This window comes from Aquila chrysaetos, chromosome 1, assembly GCF_900496995.4.
Source record: "Aquila chrysaetos chrysaetos chromosome 1, bAquChr1.4, whole genome shotgun sequence".
In the NCBI taxonomy this organism is placed as follows: Eukaryota; Metazoa; Chordata; class Aves; order Accipitriformes; family Accipitridae; genus Aquila; species Aquila chrysaetos.
Genome location: NC_044004.1, coordinates 34,044,400 through 34,063,740, shown reverse-complemented (window position 1 = coordinate 34,063,740; position 19,341 = coordinate 34,044,400). Strand labels below are relative to the sequence as shown.

Sequence of the window (19,341 nt, the reverse complement as noted above, 5' to 3'; positions counted from 1 at the left end):
GGAGCAGAAACTGAGTGAGTTCCCTAATAACCTATTCAAAACCATCCATTACCCTGGATACCAACAGGACACAGACTTAGCCATCCTGTGGTGCTGCATTTTTACTGCTACCGATACTCAAGTTACCTGGTACCATTTCAAATTATTTACAACTGCTGCAATCATATCTATTATTAAAGACAGACATACCCCCATCTCAGGTTAGTTTTTCTTTTCAGCTCCTTCTGAGGGATTTGTGGAGCCTACTCTTATTGACAAGAAATAAGGAAAGAAAGTATATAAAACTGTCTGTTACTCCACTTCTTCTGTTTCCCACCTATTGTGATATTCACCCCTTGCTCTGGTCTCTCCAATTCTTTCCCATGCTTTATTCCTCTTTGTGGTCTTGGTTACCTTCCCCCTCGTCATCCTTTGTTTGCCATTTCTCTTCCTCATGTAAGTTTTTTTGCCTTTCTTCCCTCATCTTTCTCTTTTCCTTCCCTCCTTTTTCAACCTTAAGTGACATGATACTGCAGTCTTCCTCCTACCTTTATGAAACTCAAAAGGCATCAACCAGAAGAGCTGAGGAGGAAAAAAAAGCAGAGAAGCAAAAGTCAATTCATGGTTACTTAGCAAGAGAGGAAAGGGCTGTCACGAGGTTTTGATCAGAACAACTGCTTTCCAACAGCTTTTGATTAGAATCCCAGGAAAAGGACTTCCAAGAGCAAATGATGCAAAAAATGTCAATTATACGGACCTCAGTGGCCTCTCTAGTTCCTTCTCCTTCCTTGCCTTGAGAGTCTTTGGCCACTTTGAAAACCTCCTTGATGAGATTTGACAAAATTTTCCACCATGTAGTGATTTCAACTATCACCATCAACCTGAATACGATCTTCCCAGGTGGGAAGATTTTAAAGAAATGCCAGTGCAACTGTTCCTGAATTCCCTCATTATTATTTCATTTAAAAAAAAATCCACGTCTCTTGTTTTTAAATTGATTTTTTTCTTTGATTACTGCTGTATGAAAGGCCTAGACAAACAACAAAACTAGGAAAAACTGAAGAGCCATCAGAGTGGAATGGTTGCAGCGAACGCTGAATGAACTGTGATCTTTGGTGGGATAAAGATCAACATGACAAGCTTTCAGCTGTAGCGATCAGTTGATACTTTCCAGACCATCCCCACAGTGACAAAGACAGAGGTATTTTTAAGTTGTAATTGAGATTAGCCTCGATGCATACAGTTGGAGCCACGCCTGTGAACTCTGCTAAAAGGCTGGCTATGTAAACTATCAATCACTCAGTTTCACATGAGCAGTAATCTAATGACACAACAAAAATCTCACGATGTCCCTCGCTCCACACGTCCAGCCACAGCAGCGGACTCATGCCAGGGTGCTTCAGCTGTGCTACCAAAGCGTTTGCCTGCCGAGGTCTGGAGCACCGTATAGACCCTGACTAAAGACCGGCGCTATTCCCTCTTGGGGTGTCCAAGTCTTGCACAATGCTCAGTCTTGTAGCCCGAAAGCACTCTTGCTCTAATCTGGCTCACTAGATTTGCAGTCACGTGCTAACTGAAAGCCCATGCATAATACTACTGACTCCAGCACACTTTGGATGAAGCCCATAAAGATGGGCAAGATTGCTTTTCATGGATGGGAATAAAATATTTTGTTTGTTACTACTAAGCTAACCACAATAAAAATAAATAGTTCTCTTTCATGTGGTGATGAAACAAAGCAATCATGCTATATTCCTTTTTTAATTATCAGGTTGAAAGATTCAGTGTCTTCCTGGCATGTTTAATTTTGAATCATATTTGTCACATATATAAATAGCCAGCAACTGTATATAGTAGCGGAGGGTGGAGGGGAAGGTCAGGGAATTAGCTTGATGTCAAGAAAGCACTTCCTATGGAGTCACCAAATCCATACTGGATACAGACTCCTACATCGGCAAACAGGGAGCCTGAAAGCTGCTGTGCCCTTGTGCACCAGACACGCCAGGCAAGCGTCTCCAACCTTGCTGGCATCTGAAAGCTTCTCCTCCTTGGACATCGCATAGGCAAAACTTACTTTTGGGGGCTTTGTAAAGATGAGTAAAAGATTTTCCCTCTCTGCATCCTGTTACGGGCAGCGCCAGCAGCTGAAGACACCGCTTTAGTGCCGAATCCCCAGCAGCTACGCCACAGGGTCAGGGACATTGCCATGAGATGTACCTTCCTCACCGAAGCCCCCGAGAGGACGGATCCCGGAGGGAAGCGTTGGCTCTACCACCACTCACATCCAGGACATCAAGCACAAAGAAGTGGCAACAAGTAATACCGCGGATAGGGTGCTAAAAGGCAGAGTTGAAGTTGTGGCCAGTCGCTACTAAACTCAGACACTTTGTACGTGGTTCGCGTTTGTAAACTATTTTCAATAAACGCAAAGATTAGCACGGATCCGGTGCTGTGCAGCTTAGGCCACCGGGAAGGTTAAGCCAGAACCTCCTGGGATTTTTTGTTGTTGTAACCTGGAGATTGCCTCAGCGTTGCTGCGCGACATTACGCTAACCTCGCGCCCACGACAGCTCTCAGCTGACTTCGCAGGAACAGCCTGCGTTTTTCACGCTCCCGCTCCCTCGTTTGGGACGGCAGCACTGGGCACGACGGGGCCGGCCAGCCACCTCCCGCGGAGGCCCCGGGCGTGAGGCAGCGCGTCCCGGCCCGGCCAGGGCCCTGCCGGGGGAATGCGGCCCGTCCTGACCTGCCGCTCCCCCAGGTGGATCATTTACCTCAGGCCGGGCCGCCGGGCTCGAAGGCAGCGGCCCGGCCCTCCAGCACCCGCAGGTCTCGAGCCTGCTCACCCCGCGCGCGGCTGTGAACGCACTTTGCAAAAGCCATCGAGGAGGGCTGCTGTCGTCGCCGGCTGCGGTTCTGCGCTAGCCCACCTCGCCTGGCTGGAGCAAAGTCACCGGGACCACCTGCCCCGGCCCGCCTGCGGGGAGGGACCTCCCCCCGCTCCGCCGGGCCCCGCTCCGCCCGGAAAGGCACCGGCACCGCCGACAACCCCCAGGAGGGCCGACGGCCTCCCCTGGCGCCGCGGCGAGATCCTCCTCCTCGCACCCGCGCGGTATTTTTAGTCACTGACCCAGTTCCCCCGCTCGGCTACCTGCGCCTCCCTCGCCGCCCGCCGCAGCGCGGCCCGGCCCGGCCCCCCCCTTCCCCTCCGCGGCGGCGCGGGCGGCAGCCCCCGCGCCCCCGCCGACAAAAGCGCCGCCCAGGGGCGGCCCGGCCTCGCGGCCCGGCGCCAGGTGAGGCGAGCGGAGCGCGGGGGCCCGCTGCGGGGCAGGTGCGGCCGGGTGCGCGGTGGCGGCGCCTCGCTCGGGACGGCCCGATCCGTGCCCGGGAGGGGGCGCGGAGCCGCTGGTGAGGCGGCGGAGGGGCGCAGACCGGGACGGGGGGAGCCGCGCACGTCGCCGCCGGCTGCGGCGGCCGCGAGGAGCGAGCGGGCGGGCGGGCCGGGCGCGGGGACGGCGCTGCCGGGGCCGCCGCGGGGTCGGGGTCGGGGGGGGCGAGCCGCGGTGCTGGCGGCAAGCGCTGCCGCGGCGCGGCGGTTCGGGGCAGTTTTCTCCTGTGGGACGCAGCTACAAGTGAGGGGTGGCGTGTAAGTGCCGGCGTAAGTACCGACTTCTTCTTCTTTTTTTTTTTTTTGGGGGGGGGGGGGTTGTGTGTGTGTGTAAAAAAAGTATTAGTTCCTGCCCCGGTACCGCAGCGCGGGCTTCCCGAGGCGGTGCGCGGGGGCGGCCGGATAACGGGGCTGCCCGGGCGCCGAGGAGCGTGGGCCGGGGACGACCGCCGCTGTGTGCTGCTCTTATTTTCTTTTCTCTTTTCTTTTTGGCGATTAACCGCCTGCCGCGCCGGCGTGTGCTCCGGCAAGGTGTGACTGCGAGCCGCAGCCCTGGTAAGGAGCGCAGGTGCAGCCGCAGCGAGGTCAGCTCCGAGGGGCCTTTCCTCGGGGCTGAGGAGTCAAAACTTCAGGGGGGCGTTAGTTGTGTGTTGGGTTTTTGGTTGGTTTGTTGTTTTTGTTTTTTTTTTTTTTTAATATATATTTAAAGTTACAGAAAGTGTACATTGCTGGTGTAGCTTTTAGCTAGTTGAATGCTGAGACTGTGTTTGAAATGCTTAAAATCTGATCGAGCTTGCTCTCGTGCACGTGGACTGCTTTGGTCCTGCAGTAAGAGGACTAACACCCTTGAGGTTTTGAAAGAATATCTTTAATGCTTGCTCCTCCGCTTGCTGCTATTTATATCATGCAAAGGTTGGCGAGGAGAGGAGAGCCAGCATTTGAAAAGGACATTGAGCTTAAACTCGATACCATTGTTCCAAGGCCAAGGTGAGAGTGCAGATATTTAAAATAAAGCAAATAAAAAAAAGCCCCAGCAAATGCCCCCCTCAAAACAACCCAAGCCTGCCTCTGCCCCGTGTTTTTCTACTTTATGATCAAAGCAGAGAACTGAGCATCGCCTTCTTGTTAGGGATATGTAGGTTCTTGCTTCAGACACGGCTCTGACGGTCTGCCACCAGGACTAAGACTGTGCTGTGGTGGGTTTTTTTGTTAGTTTGGTTTATGCCTGTGATGTGGTGGACAGTACAGCTGGTTAAATCCCACACCACGGGGTTATCTCAAAGATGAAGTCTTACACTGTGGCAGATAAGTGACTTTCACTTAGGTAAAATGAATCGTTATTGGCCATTGCCTATGCATTGTAAGGCTGGTAACAGTCTAAAAGTAGCTATAATGTAAAAAACTGTTAATACTAAGTCTAACAAATCAGGTGATACCTACGCTATTGAATAGACATTCACGGTTAATAATTTTCTTCCTTCTCTTTCTAAATGGACTCAATACACAGTAATAATTCTCTCTCTAAGGTGAAGAGAAGTAAGCTTTTCATATAATGAAACTTATTTTTTGGAGAGCAGAAAAGCTTTAACATGCTTGATTCGTATCACTGAGATTTTTCAGAGTGGATGGTGGTGACCAATGTGATGGAGTTCACTGTCTGGATTACTAAATAAGATGGGTATTAAAAATTGTTTACTCCTTGTGACGTGCACTGTGCTTTGGTGGAACGACAGCGATGCATTGTAGCGGCTGGCTCGCATGACTGTGCCAGCCGCTGGGGCTAGCTTAGTTCTCCTAATGCTAATTATCGTGGGTGAGCAATAGGTTGCTTTTTGAGCTCTGTTTTTATGGAGCGTAATTGTACATGTGGTAGCAAGGTTGTATTTAAAATTCATGTAGTCACTTTTAAACTACTGCAGAGTTCTGATTTCTGGCTGAGATCAGTCTGCTTCAGAACTGTGGCTAAAATAGTGACAATAATCTGATAACTCTGATGTTAAAACTTTACCTAGCATCATTTTCCATCCAGGGTAAACGTGATGCTGTGTGTAAAGATTCCATAACTTGAAAATACTTGAACAAATGTCAAACTTTTAGTAGCTGGCACCTTAAAATGGATTTCATGGTATCTTTTTCAGAAATTTAGATTCAGTAAATAGCAAGCCTTAGTGTTGGATGCATAACTGTTCCTGATTCTCATGTGTTTTACTTAGTCATGTCTCAGGCATTGATTTCAGCTGTAAGACTAAGTCTGCAAAAATGCAATGTAAAGGCCTTGACAAAGTCAAGATTTGACAGAGTAATGACACTCTAAATGCATTTGGGGCTCTTGTTTCTAACTCTTGCATTTTGTGGTTTCAAACTTTTGTCTGCAATCACATATGGAAGAAGTGAGGGTTTTTTTTAGGAAGAGCCAAGATTCTTGCACAGAGGTGGACTGTTAAGAAAATAAGGAGGCTTTTATTTTTTTTTTTTTTAACTTGTAGGACTTAGCGTTGAGCTGAGATCTAACGTGTCAGGTAGCTAATGGTCTCAACAGTCTAGCAAAATAATTACTTAGACTTGTAATAGGAACTGTGGAATGCGGATCAGCCAGCTGATAGTGTGGGACTGATTTTATATATATAAAAATAAAAACATACATATGTTTTTATACATATATATGCATTTTATACATTTATAAATGTATATATATATAAATGTGGTATGTTACGTATTCATATAAGATGCTAAAGTGTGCCACTGCTGTATTATGATTGTTTGTTGAAAGATACCTATGTGAGCAAAAGTGTCACATGTGGTATGATCTAGCAGAAGCTGCTAAAGTGATTGCCTGTCCCAAAGTGCCTGCCTCTGTTTAGGCCGTTTTGTTCTCTTCATTCAATTTCATAGTATTTTCTGATTTACTGTTTAATTGGGAAAAATCAAGCCCTTTTAAAGTTGCCTTTATCCCATAATTCAGAAGATTACCTGGTGAGTTTGTGGAATGCTCAGTCTGTGCAGTAGTTTGGAGTTAAAGCTGGACAAGGTCAATGCTCTTTATTCTGCTTTACTTGATTTCTTATGGAAAGGGAAACGAGTTAGTGCTTCTTCCATGTTTGTGAAGAACTGGCTGTTCTGTGTACAACCAGCTGTTGTACAGTTTCTTTTAAGCAAACATAAAAGTGAGAATGATAACAGCCTAGTTCTTTTTGAGGGAGTACTTGCACTGTGGTGTTTTTTCCTTTTCCTAATTCATGTATGAAGATGTTTTTAGACTCAGCAGTTGCTCTGATAGAGGAGTGGAAGAGTTGTTTTCTGCTTTCCTATTTTCTCTCTTGTCACACAGATTGTTCCATGGAGTACATTGGCTATGCATAGGTATACTTTATTACTTGAAAAAAAACCAGTGCTATTTGATAATTTTCTTTGTCCTCTAAGTGACAAAATAATATTAGTCATGAGTCTTAGTTTTCTACATTAGTGGGCTTTTTTGAGTACCAAAAAATTATGCCAGGACTTAACTTTCTACTGAACAGTATGATTTTCCTTTTTTCCCCATTCCTAGCATCTATATTAACTCCAGTTTTATTTCATTGACTTTTCCTGCCCTTGGATGAATTGCGTGAATCCTTAATGATTCTGGCACTTTTCCACTGAAGTTACTTACCTCAAACTGCTCTAGTTAGTATCCTGTTTAGTTTTTGCATCAGGGAGAACCAAAGCTGATGTTAGTGGATGGCTGTGATGCGATCTGTGCATCACCAGCTTGTATCAACTCTCCAGTTTCTGTTGTCATTCCTCTTTAGGTGGTTCCCCTAGGTCTGTCATTTTGCTTGACTTTGTCATAAAATTTATTTTAGCTCTTCCAGTTTACTGAAATCTAAATGCTAAGTTGCCAATGTGCTTTCAGCAATCTTCAAATATTTATAGATTTCACAATTATTTTTCTTTCTGCAATCTTAAATATCTCTTAAAAAATGGACACTAGCTCATTTCTGCCTTTAATACAAATGCGGATACGCCTTACTGTGCAATATGGGAATTCTGCAGGGAAACGAAACTAGTGCACTCAAGGCACTGCGAGTTGAGATGTTGTAACCCACATTGGGTTTTGATGAACTGGTTCCTACTGCAGACACCACTGAATGTGCATGTGGTGGTTGTCCTTCTGCTCAGAGTGATGGTGGTCATCAGCTGTACAGCAGACTCCCTGAGGTGGGGTAAAACAATCTGAATGTGTGTGGTGTAGCACTTTATTCTAATGGCTGGTATTCCTAGTATCTCTATTACCTTTTACTGTATACTCTCTATACTGTCTCTTAACAGGTAGAAACAAGAAAACTTTGCTTCCAGAGCCAGTTTCCCTGCTGCGTTTGCCCCATTCATGTCAGTGAAGAAGGTGCGCAGGCTTTTTTCAAGCAAAAACAGGGCTATTGAAGGAGGAATTTTCATTACTATGAAAAATATGTTTGTAGTTAGGTTAAGTAACTCTGTTTTCCCCCTGATCTCCTGGCAATGTGTGAGGTCTTCATAGTGTGTCCTGGATTTGTTAGTTTAGTTTGACATCAGCTGACATCTGTGAGGTCTGGATGGAGTGACCTGTGAAATGGTGGTCCTTTTTCCTTTGTGAGATCAGCTGTAAATCTACACAACTGGCCAAAAAATAAATGCTTTTAGTCATTGTGCTCGTGAATGAGTGTGATTTGTACTCTTGGATGAGTGTGAGTATTTAGTGCTGGGAATATTACAGACTTCTGTTTTGCCTCCATTCATCTCCTGTTGGAGTTGTCGCTGAGGCTATGGGAGAGAGATGCTGACTGGCCATGTCTGTAGCGTTGAATTGCAGCAGACTGAATAATCTTGTTTGAAGAATTCAGAAAATAGGTGGATTTTGCTGCACCATCATTCCAGGAAGGTTTGGGAACTAAGGATGTCTATGCCAGCAGGCAGTCTGATAGAGTTGTGGTGAAGAGTATGGGCTGGTAAATAAACTGCTCTGAAACAAGAATGGCTACAAACTTGTCCATCAGCTATGGTTTGTGTGCCCATTCTCACAATAAACATGATGTACCTTTTTTATTTTACTTGGTGTTTTACTTGCATGGTCCTAGTGACTCAGATGCAATTACTCTTACTTGAGAAAGCTGAAGGTAAGATAGTTGTAGTTTTTCAACACCATGTTGTGAGACCACTTTTAAACTGGAGGTATAAATGGAAGATGCTGCTGACACTGGCTTAGGCGTAGCACACATCCTGTTAATGCCTAGTCTATGAGAGTCATCAGTTCTTGGACAGAGTTTGAGGTGCTTGCTCTTAATATCTGATTTGAATGTTTTCATGGTAGTGAAATACTTTGTTTACTGTCATTACTAGAGATACTTGAAATACCAGTGATGTGACTTTAAAAGGGAAGCCAGGAAGTGATTGCAGAACACTTTCCCTGAGTTTCCATTTTTCTTTAAAAAATGCTTTAATTTACAGAATTACAAATTGGCTGGGAGGTACCTTTGGAGGTCACTTTTTCCAACCTCCAGATCGAAGTAGGATTACTGCCCATCTTGAAAATCTCTGTAGATGTAGGTTCTGTAACCTGTTTTGGATATTCTAGAAAATAACTTTCTTCAAAGAAAGAAATAACTTGAACTGGGATGGCTGATGAGCCATTTACAGGATTATAGGCAAGGGGTGTTGTAGAAGTCAGTTGGCAATTGTACTCAGTTTTTGGTTTTGGTACTGCACTCTTTCAAATGAAATGCAGAGACCTTCAAGGAAATTGATCTAAAGTAAAGTGTTGGTGCCTGTTGCCTCTAAAATTACACTGATCAGATGATTCATCCTGTCACTGTGCAAGCGCCCTAGCTCTTTGTTGCAGGTCCAAGTTGCAAGAAGATCGTAGCTCTGCCTGTAGGTGCTGTGCAGTTCTTTGAATACTGGCTCCTGCTGTGAGAAATTCTCATATGCTCCCTTTGAGATTAGTTGCCTCCCCTTTGACCTGCCTGTCCTTTCATCCAGATGAAGCTGTGATGTGTCAGATGTCTTTAGAATTGCTTTTAGCCTGGGGAAAAAAAAATCTGCAAGTTTTCTGGGAAAAATGAGGAGGAAACTTGACTTTTTTTAGTGGTATATGGGTAAATGGTGAGAAATTGGAAGACTGCTTTGTGGATATAAGTACAAATAGCTTGATAATTACCCTGCAGAAAAGTGGCATATATACAATGTGTAAACTTGGAAGTCTGTGCAAGCTTTATCTAAAGTTTCTGGAGTTCTGGTAACCTGTGCTAGGTGGTAGTCAGTATCGCTTCCAGTCTGTGGAGCAAAAGCTACGTACATAGCTGGTTGTTACTTGTAAACTGAATGTCTAGTTTGAGAGATGTGTAAAGGATTGTTTGATTGGAAATTGTCAAAACTGGACATGCTTTTCACTTTGGGTTTGTTTGGGTTTTTTGGGTTTTATTTCTTCTGCTTATTTTATTAATTTTGGTGTCTTGAATTCTGTGTTACTTAGTGTCACTTCTCTGTAGCTGCAGTATTCCATACTGGCGGTGTTCTCATGTCTGTCTTGGCCTTTAAGTTGCTCAATTAAAAAGACAGCTTATGGCAAACTCATTCACCATGAACATTTGGAAGTAACTGGGGTAGGTACTCCTTTTGGGAGATGTTAACCCATAACCAAAACCAATCTGCAGTATGCATCCCAATGTTAGGATTATTTATATCAACACTAAAACATCAGTTCACTATTTAAATTACGAATCAACATAGAACTTTCTTTAACAGTATCAGGACACTGTCCTGTTCTTGAATTTCTGTGATGTTCTTTTGAGAGAAATAGAAGAATAACTTGAAATTTGGTTTGAAAGACTTTTAACACTTCTCTATACCACAGGCAGTGCTGTTTGGAGGAGTATCATGTCATCTGCAATGATGTCACTTGGAGATTAAACTCTTCTTTGATGGAGTTTTACCTGTCACAAAGCATGAACTTTCCTAACATCTTCATTACTAGGCTTTATTTAAACACTTGTTAAACCTGCTGATTTGCACTGGTTCTGTGCTTTTCAGAAAACACAGCTTCTAGCGAGTCCTCTTCTATCAATTAAATCAGTTTATAATTTTCCCAGAAACTGGAGTAATTAAATGTGATCAAAACTGAACTGTTCCGTCTTGATTTGTTGGCCCAGATCTGTCTGAAAGCTGACTTGTGTTGGTGGAGAAGCTGGCAATTAAACACACTAAAGCTCAAATAAAACCAAAACCCACTAGGGTGAAAGGACAGGTTGTTTGAACAACTAATTCTTGCAGCAAGTTGTATGCAGTATTAGAGTTTCCACTTTGTGGAATGTAAAAACAAACTTTTGTTAATGATCTTCTACCTTGGTTCCTGGGTGTATGCATTACGTGCAGCATTGGACTGAAATAGTGAACTTGGTCAGCTGGTCTAAGAAATTAGCACTGAAAATATCCTCTCATACTGTTACTCAGCACAGAGATCTAATCTGGCTTGTTAGAAGATCTTTTGTAGAGATTGGACAGTTGCATTTGGCATGCTTGAGAAATCCTCCCTAGTTGTCTTTAATGCCACGTATGGTTCTTGGTATATTGCTCAGTGCAATTTGCTGCAGGTGTTCCTGTCCTGGTTTTTTGGTTTTTTGTAGGTATGTTGGTTGAAACTAGGTGGTGCTTTGTCTATCTTTGAATGTGGGCTTCGTGATTCCCTCTGAGAGGCTTGGCAGCTTTTGGTTTTGCAAATGTGCTGGTGTTCAAACCATTACTGCATTGCTGCATGGCTCTTTTTGGCTCTTCCCCCTGCCTGCCCTGGTTTTTGCTTTGGGGCGAAGAAATAGAGGAAAAGGAATGCTTGTATTCAACTGCTCCTTTCTACCTTTTGGATATCTGTCATTCTTTCCTGTGTGTACATGATTATTTCTGACTCATAGCTGAGGCTCTCGATGGTCGTGTGGATTCTTTGTTGACACTGACTGTCTAAGCATGTGAAGAGTTTCACATTGATGCTGTCTCTACTGAGTTCATCTCAACAGTGTTGCATGATGGTGTAAGCCTCACCTTTGATACTGCTTGTTTATGGCTGTTTGATGCAGGCCACTTCTGGATGTACTGGCCTAGCGGTTCTTGGCATCGTAAGTAGGCTCTGTCTGTTGCAGCACTCACCTGATTTGTGCAGTGGTTATTGCTTTCCTCCCATCAGTAGCTGAGGATCTTAAAACCATTACTCTGTGCTTGACTATTATCTAATCTTGGAAGGTGTTATTGATTGCAATATTCCACTGTTGCAATACTACGTAATTGCATGGCTTGTCTGCCAGTTTCACCTCTGCAAGACACCTTTAATGCTGACTCGATAGTTCTATTGTATTGTAGATATCTAGAAGATGTCTGTAGAAATGTGGTGCTTCTGGATGCTAGTACTATCTGGACAACTCCCTGTTTCAGGTATGCTCTCTACCAGGTATTTGTAACTGGGCAACTGTCGTGGTTTAACCCCAGCCAGCAACTAAGCACCACGCAGCTGCTCACTTACTTCCCCCCCACCCAGTGGGATGAGGGAGAGAATCAGAAAAAATAGTAAAACTTGTGGGTTGAGATAAGAATGGTTTATAGAATATAAAAAGAAGAAACTAATAATGATAATGATAACACTAATAAAGTGACAGCAGTAATAATAAAAAGATCGGAATATACAAGTGATGCACAATGCAATTGCTCACCACTCGCTGACTGATGCCGTTAGTTCCTGAGCAGCGATCTCGCCAGGCCAACTCCCCCCAGTTTATATACTGGGCATGATGTCACATGGTATGGAGTACCCCGTTGGCCACTTTGGGTCAGCTGCCCTGGCTGTGTCCTCTCCCAACTTCTTGTGCCGCTCCAGCTTTCTCGCTGGCTGGGCATCAGAAGCTGAAAAATCCTTGACTTTAGACTAAAATTACTTAGCAACAACTGAAAACATCAGTGTTATCAACATTCTTCTCATACCTAACTCAAAACCATAGCACTGTACCAGCTACTTGGAAGACAATTAACTCCATCCCAGCGGAAACCAGGATAGCAGCCCATATGGTGTCCGTATCATCTCAGTTGTACTTCAGGTGTAAGTTGGCAGGAGCTAAACTCTGCTGCAGATTTCCACTAAAGAGAATGCTATTTTGTATATTTGATTTGCTCCTCATTTAGTAATGCAAGCCAGACTTATGGCACTTTATTCTTTTATCTTTTAAGCAGTGTGGAGCATGAACTGTTTTCATTGTCTGAAATCTCATTCTTTTCAGGCCTGTTTTACCAGCAGCTGCCATCAACAGTGTGAAAGTACTGGAAGAAAAGCAGCTGATATGATTCATGGTTCACAGAGCAGCATGTGTTACCACGTAACATGTGTCTCAACTTAATGAACTTGTTGCCAGCATTGTCTTTCTGAGTAGTACTCTTCCCTCGCAGAATATAATACTTATCATGTACTCTTTTGAATGCAGCGAGGGTCATCTTATTTGATGCTCAGTTGCAGGTAATCAGGTTTTTGTCAAGTTTGTATCTACAGGCAGATTGCTGGGTTCTTCCTTTGCAAGCTTTCCCTAAATGAAAGGAATTCCTCATGGATATTTTGGTCTGGTTGTGTCCTTACTTGTGTCTCAAAGCTACAGATGTCCCCTGTAGTGCATATGTGTTTCCTCTGCTTTGTTTTGTGCTCGTAAACAGTTCATAGGACCTGTTCAGGAATTGTTATAGGTGAGTATTATGGAACTGAACTGTCTGGGTGTTGTCTCCTACTATAGTAATATAATCAGCCAGAGCCTTGATGCCAGGAGATAATGATGGCTGGTTCTGCAGTCAGCATGGGTTGGTGGCCTTGGGCAGCTGGATGCCTTTAGGCATTTGCGCTCTCAGTATCTGCCTAGAAGGATGACGGAGGCTTGCCAAGCACTTATTTTAGCATGCTTGAATCTGTAGTTGCAGAATGAATGTTCTTGCTCTGCACCAACTCATCTAATGAATAGCTACTTCGCGTACTCATTTGGAGTTGTGCAGAGCACTGCTTCACCTAAAGGTTTCTTTGTCCTTTTTAGCTCCTTGATGTTCTAATACCAAGTAGTACAAACCTCGTGAGCTTGACAGTTTCTCAGGAGATAATGAAGTGGATGACCAAAAGCCTTTATAATGTATACTGCTTATGGCAGAAGTTTGTTTCTACCTTATTACACAAACACACAGATCAAGATATCTGAGGTGTTTCTGTATGTGCTTAGGACTCATCATTACCTTTCTTTCCTTGCCCTGAACTTATTTGGGTTTGTGTGCTGTGGATTTCATGTAATAAAGTGTCCTGCTGCTCAGCAAGTGGGCTCCGAAGTCAAATACCATAAAGTAAGTCTCTTGTGTCACAAATATCTCATAGGTTTCATAATGGTTGTATTTGGCATAACTAGTATTTATGTGTGCTTCTTTGCTCTAATAGTGCTGCATCTCAACACTTAAGATGTTAGTAAATCTGGTTCCAAATTTCAGCCAGCTTGAGCTGGTGGTTCATTTAATAACTTAATTGCAAGGTCATAATTGAATAGCAGCTGTCTTCAGTTTTCTAGATGATGAGGCTGTATCATTAGACCTTCTGAAGTATTGCTAAAAGCTGCCTCTACTGAAAGAGGTATTGTAGCTTGAGCCATTACTTTAGCAAGAAAAGTATTGAGCGTGCTTTTTTGTTGTTGTTGAATTGGACTAGTAGCTTCCCTGCTTGCCCTGTAGCCTGTTGGCTGGGTGCTTCAAGGACTAGGCAGTGATGCCTGCTGTATTAGTTGGGGTCTCTGGATTTTTTTTTCAGTGTATGGCTTTTTCCACCTGTCCTAGCTTAGCGGTGACCAGTATTATAATTCTTTGCCTCTGTGCCCAACTATCTTTATTGCAGTGTCTCCTCTAAGCTGAACTGTTGGTATCCCAGAGGTCACTGCACTGTTGTGACAGTGTGTAAACCTTACTCTACAGAGATGTGTAGTCACAAACACACGTTTGTAAAAATCCACTTTTTAGACAAATAAGCGCTGTGGACCCTTGACAGGAATGACCGTAATGTACCCAAAACTGTTTGAGAAAGCGAAGGTAGTGAACTGCAGTGATTAGAGCAGCCCTTCTAGCAGAACACTTGACATTTCAGCGGTATAGCTTGGCATGTGGGCACGCCTCCAGCCTTTACTTTCGTGTGGGGTACCCTGTAGGTAAGTTATCATCTAAATATAGTAAGCCTGTATGGTGGGGTTTCCCCCCCCCCATGGGCTATTTTCAGTGCAAAGTAAGTGGGAAGGCTTTGTCTTTTACAAGGTCACTCCATCATAGGCTTTCAGGTATTTCCAGTTGTTTAGCTTGCTTATTGAAGACATTGTGGAAGCTGGGTGGGGGACTTTGGGATCAGTCTTTCTGTTCTCTAATCTGTAATGGGATGTGTATCATTGATAAAAGAAGTCTGGTTCTGTAGAGGTCATTCCATAGTATCCACATAAGTTATATTTAGAGCTTGTTTATATCTGATTGGTGTCAGAGTTAAGCTGCTGTTACAAACTGCTTGCTTATTTATAAACATACAGTGAATGCCAGCTTCCTGTAGAGGGACAGCCTAGAACTTTGTTCTTAAAAAAATTGTGGGGAAAAAGGTTCCTAGGGAAAAAAAAAAAAAAAAAAAATCAGTTGCAATGTGTTCTTGATGGCTGTTTTGTTTTGCCAACCAATGACTTCATGTAAAACTAGATTTATGCTTGTCAAGTGTAAGTATAGCCAGATGCTGTACAGAAGTAGGTTTCTCAATCTCCAGGACTAATCATGGTCTCCAGGTAGCAGAAGGTGGCTTATGAAACAGTTGCAGAAGTAGTGTGCTGGCTCCTTCCCTGCATCTCTTTGGCTGATCTTCTCCCCACCCTCCCTTCATTTAAAAATGCAATATTCATGTTCATCCCATTTTGTGCTTAGTTGTGAGTGAACCATTGTAATGGTGCACAAAAGTGGCAGATCCTTGAATCTCAAAAATGTTAATAACCTTTCAGCGAGTGAGGTTTGTTTCCTGATTTTGTTTGATAGAAACATGATTTCAGAGAAATCTTAAATGGCAAATTCAACTTCTTTTCTGCCTCAAAATAACATTGAATAAGTGAGTAATCATACAACCTATTAAAAAGAGTAAGTATAGCAACCCTGTGCTTGTTCATTCAGCTTTTAGTTGTCTAGTATTTGTTTCGTAAACGTAGATATGAGCTCAGTGTTCTTTTGTTTGTTTGTTTGTTTTTGTGTTTTGTTTGTTTGTTGTTTTGGTTTTGGTTGGTTGGTTTTTTTTTTTTTTTTTTTTCTCTTTTAAGTCTGTGCTGGTTTTGGCTGGGACAGAGTTAATTTTCTTCATAGTAGCTGGTATGGGGCTATGTTTTGGATTTGTGCTGAAAACTGTTGGTAACACAGGGATGTTTTTGTTACTGCTGAGCAGCACTTACACAGAGCCAAGGCCTTTTCTGCTTCTCACCCCACCCCACCAGTGAGTAGCTGGGGGGGCACAAGAAGTTGGGAGGGGACACAGCTGGGACAGCTGACCCCAACTGACCAAAGGGATATTCCAGACCATAGGACATCATGCTCAGCATACAAAGCTGGGGGAAGAAGAAGGAAGGGGGGACGTTCAGAGTGATGGTGTTTGTCTTCCCACGTAAGTGTCAGGCATGATGGAGCCCTGCTTTCCTGGAGATGGCTGAACACCTGCCTGCCGATGGGAAGTGGCGAATGAATTCCTTGGTTTGCTTTGCTTGCATGCGCGGCTTTTGCTTTCCCTGTTCAACTGTCTTTATCTCAGCCCACAAGTTTTCTCACTTTTACCCTTCTGAGTCTCTCTCCCATCCCACCTGGGGTGGGGGTGGGAGTGAGTGAGCAGCTGTGTGGGGTTTACTTGCTATGACAAAGCTGTTGCACTTTTTTTTTTTTTTTTTTCCTTCATTGTCACAGAGAAATTTTTAAAGTTGTAGCTGGGTTTTGATGTAGAATAACCAAAGGAAAACTTGCCTGTGAAATGTTTAAAACTTTCTAACTTTCCTAATGCAAACCAGTAGCATTTTTAAACACAGAAGTTGAATGTGTAGTGCCAGAAGGGGAAAATGCCACGATATGTGTTTGTCCATGCTTGCAAAGAAAAGAAGTCTGTCACTGAAGCAATTATGAATACTCCAGTAACTTTTCCATGCTCTTCAGCTCTTCCAGAAATCACTTTCATCAAGTGGCAAAATGCCCTTTGTACTCAACGATACTGCCTGGAGAACAAATTTAATCTCTCTGGACTAACGGCTGCCTTTCTACAAACCAGTGACTTTGAGGTTAATGTTTAAATATTTAAACAGATTGGCATATTGCCGTTTAAGTAGAACAGCATGTGCTTAACTCCGAGTGTCAAACCCTGGGTAGCCAAAAAACCTGAAGTCAATAGGGCAGTGGTCTGGTAACTTCAAAGATTACAATTTAAGGCTAATCCTGAACCAGGGTATCCTAAAGAAGGACTATTGATCCAGTATTCTTATTAAGCTGATGGGAAGGGAATTTTTACAGATGTGATATCAGGACTTTTTACGGAACTTTTAAGGTTAAATAGGAGCACTCATCTGTAGGTCAAAGTACAGTATAAACAAGCTAGTGTAGACTCTGGTAAAAATATTCTTAAAAGATACTGATCTGCATGAAGGAATTTGAAACTTGTTGAAAACTGAGTAACTTGTTAAATTCAGATAACTATTTTTAGTTCTCTTTCTTTGGGTTGGAACGCAAGGGTTAAGAAAAGGTTTGGTGAACGTAAAGCTTAAACTTAATTTGGGACTCTCGGTACTTATGACTTGAAATGGAAAAAATTAAACTAGAAAGCCAAGAGCAATTGCATTGACGTTCTTCAGATGTCTAGTGCTCTTTACCTTAATCCAGAGGACTGTGTTGCCTATGTCTGGAAGGGAGGTGGGAACTTCAACCCTGGGATTGCATCTCTAATCTGGTTTTATTCTGACCTTAAGCTTAGCAAGAACTCAGCTAAACGCATCCCTCTCGGGGGAGCGCTTCCTGCTTCTTGTGCCAGATGATGCAAACCCAAGTTTTCTGCCAAGCATCCCAAGTATTTTCTGTTAGTGGCCAGGTCACAGCCATGCTGCATTGGTGAGTGGATGTTCTCTGTAGTTGAGGGAATGAAGCAGCGTACAAGGCATGCTGAGAGAAGCCTAGTTGGGCAGAGGGAGACAATTTTCTTTCCTTATCCTGCTTTGTTATACAAAACTCATGTTCAAGTGAAACTAGTATGTGAATTTTTCAACATGTGTAGATGTGAAACCTCACACTTCAGAACTCTTAATGAAAATAGTTATAAATCCCATAACTTCAAGCCTATGAAATAAATATTTGAGGTTGCAACAACTTCTCAAACTAGTGTTCTGCTGAACTCCGATTAAGTTGTGTGGTATTTGTATTTCACCGTGGAAGTTAAGTACTCTGGGCCAGTGTTACTTAATTGCGTGAGCTCGTGTTTGCAGATCGTAAAGAAAGGAATGATTCTGCAAATGGCCAGCACAGAATTAATATGTCACATATTATCATGTGATTTGTGTGACCTAAAGGGTGGTGCCTAAGTAAATGGTTATGAAATACGTACAGTGCCGAAAAGCATCTTCCTGTCGGCAGCATGAGTGCTACCACTCTAAAACTAGTATGAACTACTTACTCTCTTCTATCATCCATGCCAATAGTTGGAGACGAAATTTTATGATAATTTAATGTATTTGGGGATTTCACTATAAATGAAATAAATTTCTACTTAAATAGCTGTTTCACTTGCCACCACAGGAAGGGAAGACAGGTGTGCTTTTGGTTGACCAGCCTCTTCATGTCATCTGCTGGTGGTTCAGAGGAAAGAGAAGACCAAACTAAAGAAATCAGAATTTACTTTCGAGTCCTTTATAGTTGGATAATAAAATGATAATCTCTGTTTCATCCAAGAAGTAAGACAGTAAATACCTCAGCTAGAAAACTTTTAGTTGGAGCTTTACTACACCTTCCTTTTAAGATGAAATTTTTAAATCTTACTTATGAAGAAAAAGGCTCTTTTCTAACCCTCACGTGTTAAGTTGGATAAAGGAGAACAATGTCTTCAGACTGTTGGCTCAACTCTCAGAAGCTTCTGGTGATCTCTGCCTGGTGCTGCTGTGTGTAATCGGCTTGTTCTGGCAGCACTCTTTAGCATCCTTAGTCAAGCGAAAATAGTCTAGCAGTCAAAGTGGTGGGCAAACAATTTGAGAAACCTGTGCAAGAAAGTGCGCAAGTTTAATCAGTTGATGAAATATGAATGGATGAGTCAAACAGAAGACAAATTTGGATCTATGTTGTTCTGAAAGGGAGAGGAGAAGGAGGGAGGGTGGTTGGTGATCACTTTTTTGCAAGGAGGTGTTTGGGCCGTATTTAAATAGAGTGAAAGCATGTTAATCTGCATGAGGGAGATTGTCATGAACAAAGTGGGGAGTAATGAAGCAGAAACATCAGCCCACAGCTCAGTGGTGACTGACCTTAAAGAGCAGCTTTTCAGAAATCCTGGAGGTCATGACCAAGCCATAACAACTTCAAGCAGCGACCCAGGAAGGTCAGGTAATGGTGAGGTGATGGCAGGCTTGGCACAGCGGGGGAGGGATGGCCTGGATATGCAAGCTTCAGCTGGTGATGTTTTTATTTTGGGGGTGGTGGTAGCCCATGGTTGTTAGATGGCTGTGTTTAATGTATCCTGCTCTGTCCTGTGCACCTGCTGAGCAGCAGCAGGACTTAGCACCCAGTGAAACTCTGAATGGAGAATGCCTGTGGTGGTGCTGAGAGGGAGCTTTTTCAAGCCAAGTATCCTCCTGGTCAATGGATATATACTTACTGCTTTAGTACCTTCTGATTTCTGTTTTTTTGCTCTGAGAGATGATTATAGCCTGCAGACAGCTATTCCTATTTTGCAC

The 19,341-nt window shown here is 43.3% G+C and overlaps 1 protein-coding gene across 4 annotated transcripts in view; it reads left to right on the top strand.

Annotated features, from left to right (window-relative positions):
• The first annotated feature begins 3,530 nt into the window (after nucleotides 1-3,530).
• The window catches only part of MTUS1 (microtubule associated scaffold protein 1), a 130,131-nt gene continuing 114,320 nt past the window's right edge, over nucleotides 3,531-19,341 (top strand). For 3 of the 4 annotated variants that reach the window (XM_041126831.1, XM_041126829.1, XM_041126824.1), the window contains exon 1: nucleotides 11,783-11,800. The gene's annotated coding sequence lies outside the window, so the exon portion shown is untranslated. Of the gene's footprint in view, nucleotides 3,638-11,782; nucleotides 11,801-19,341 lie in introns of those variants that run through there. The other variant, XM_041126828.1, reaches the window with a different exon arrangement.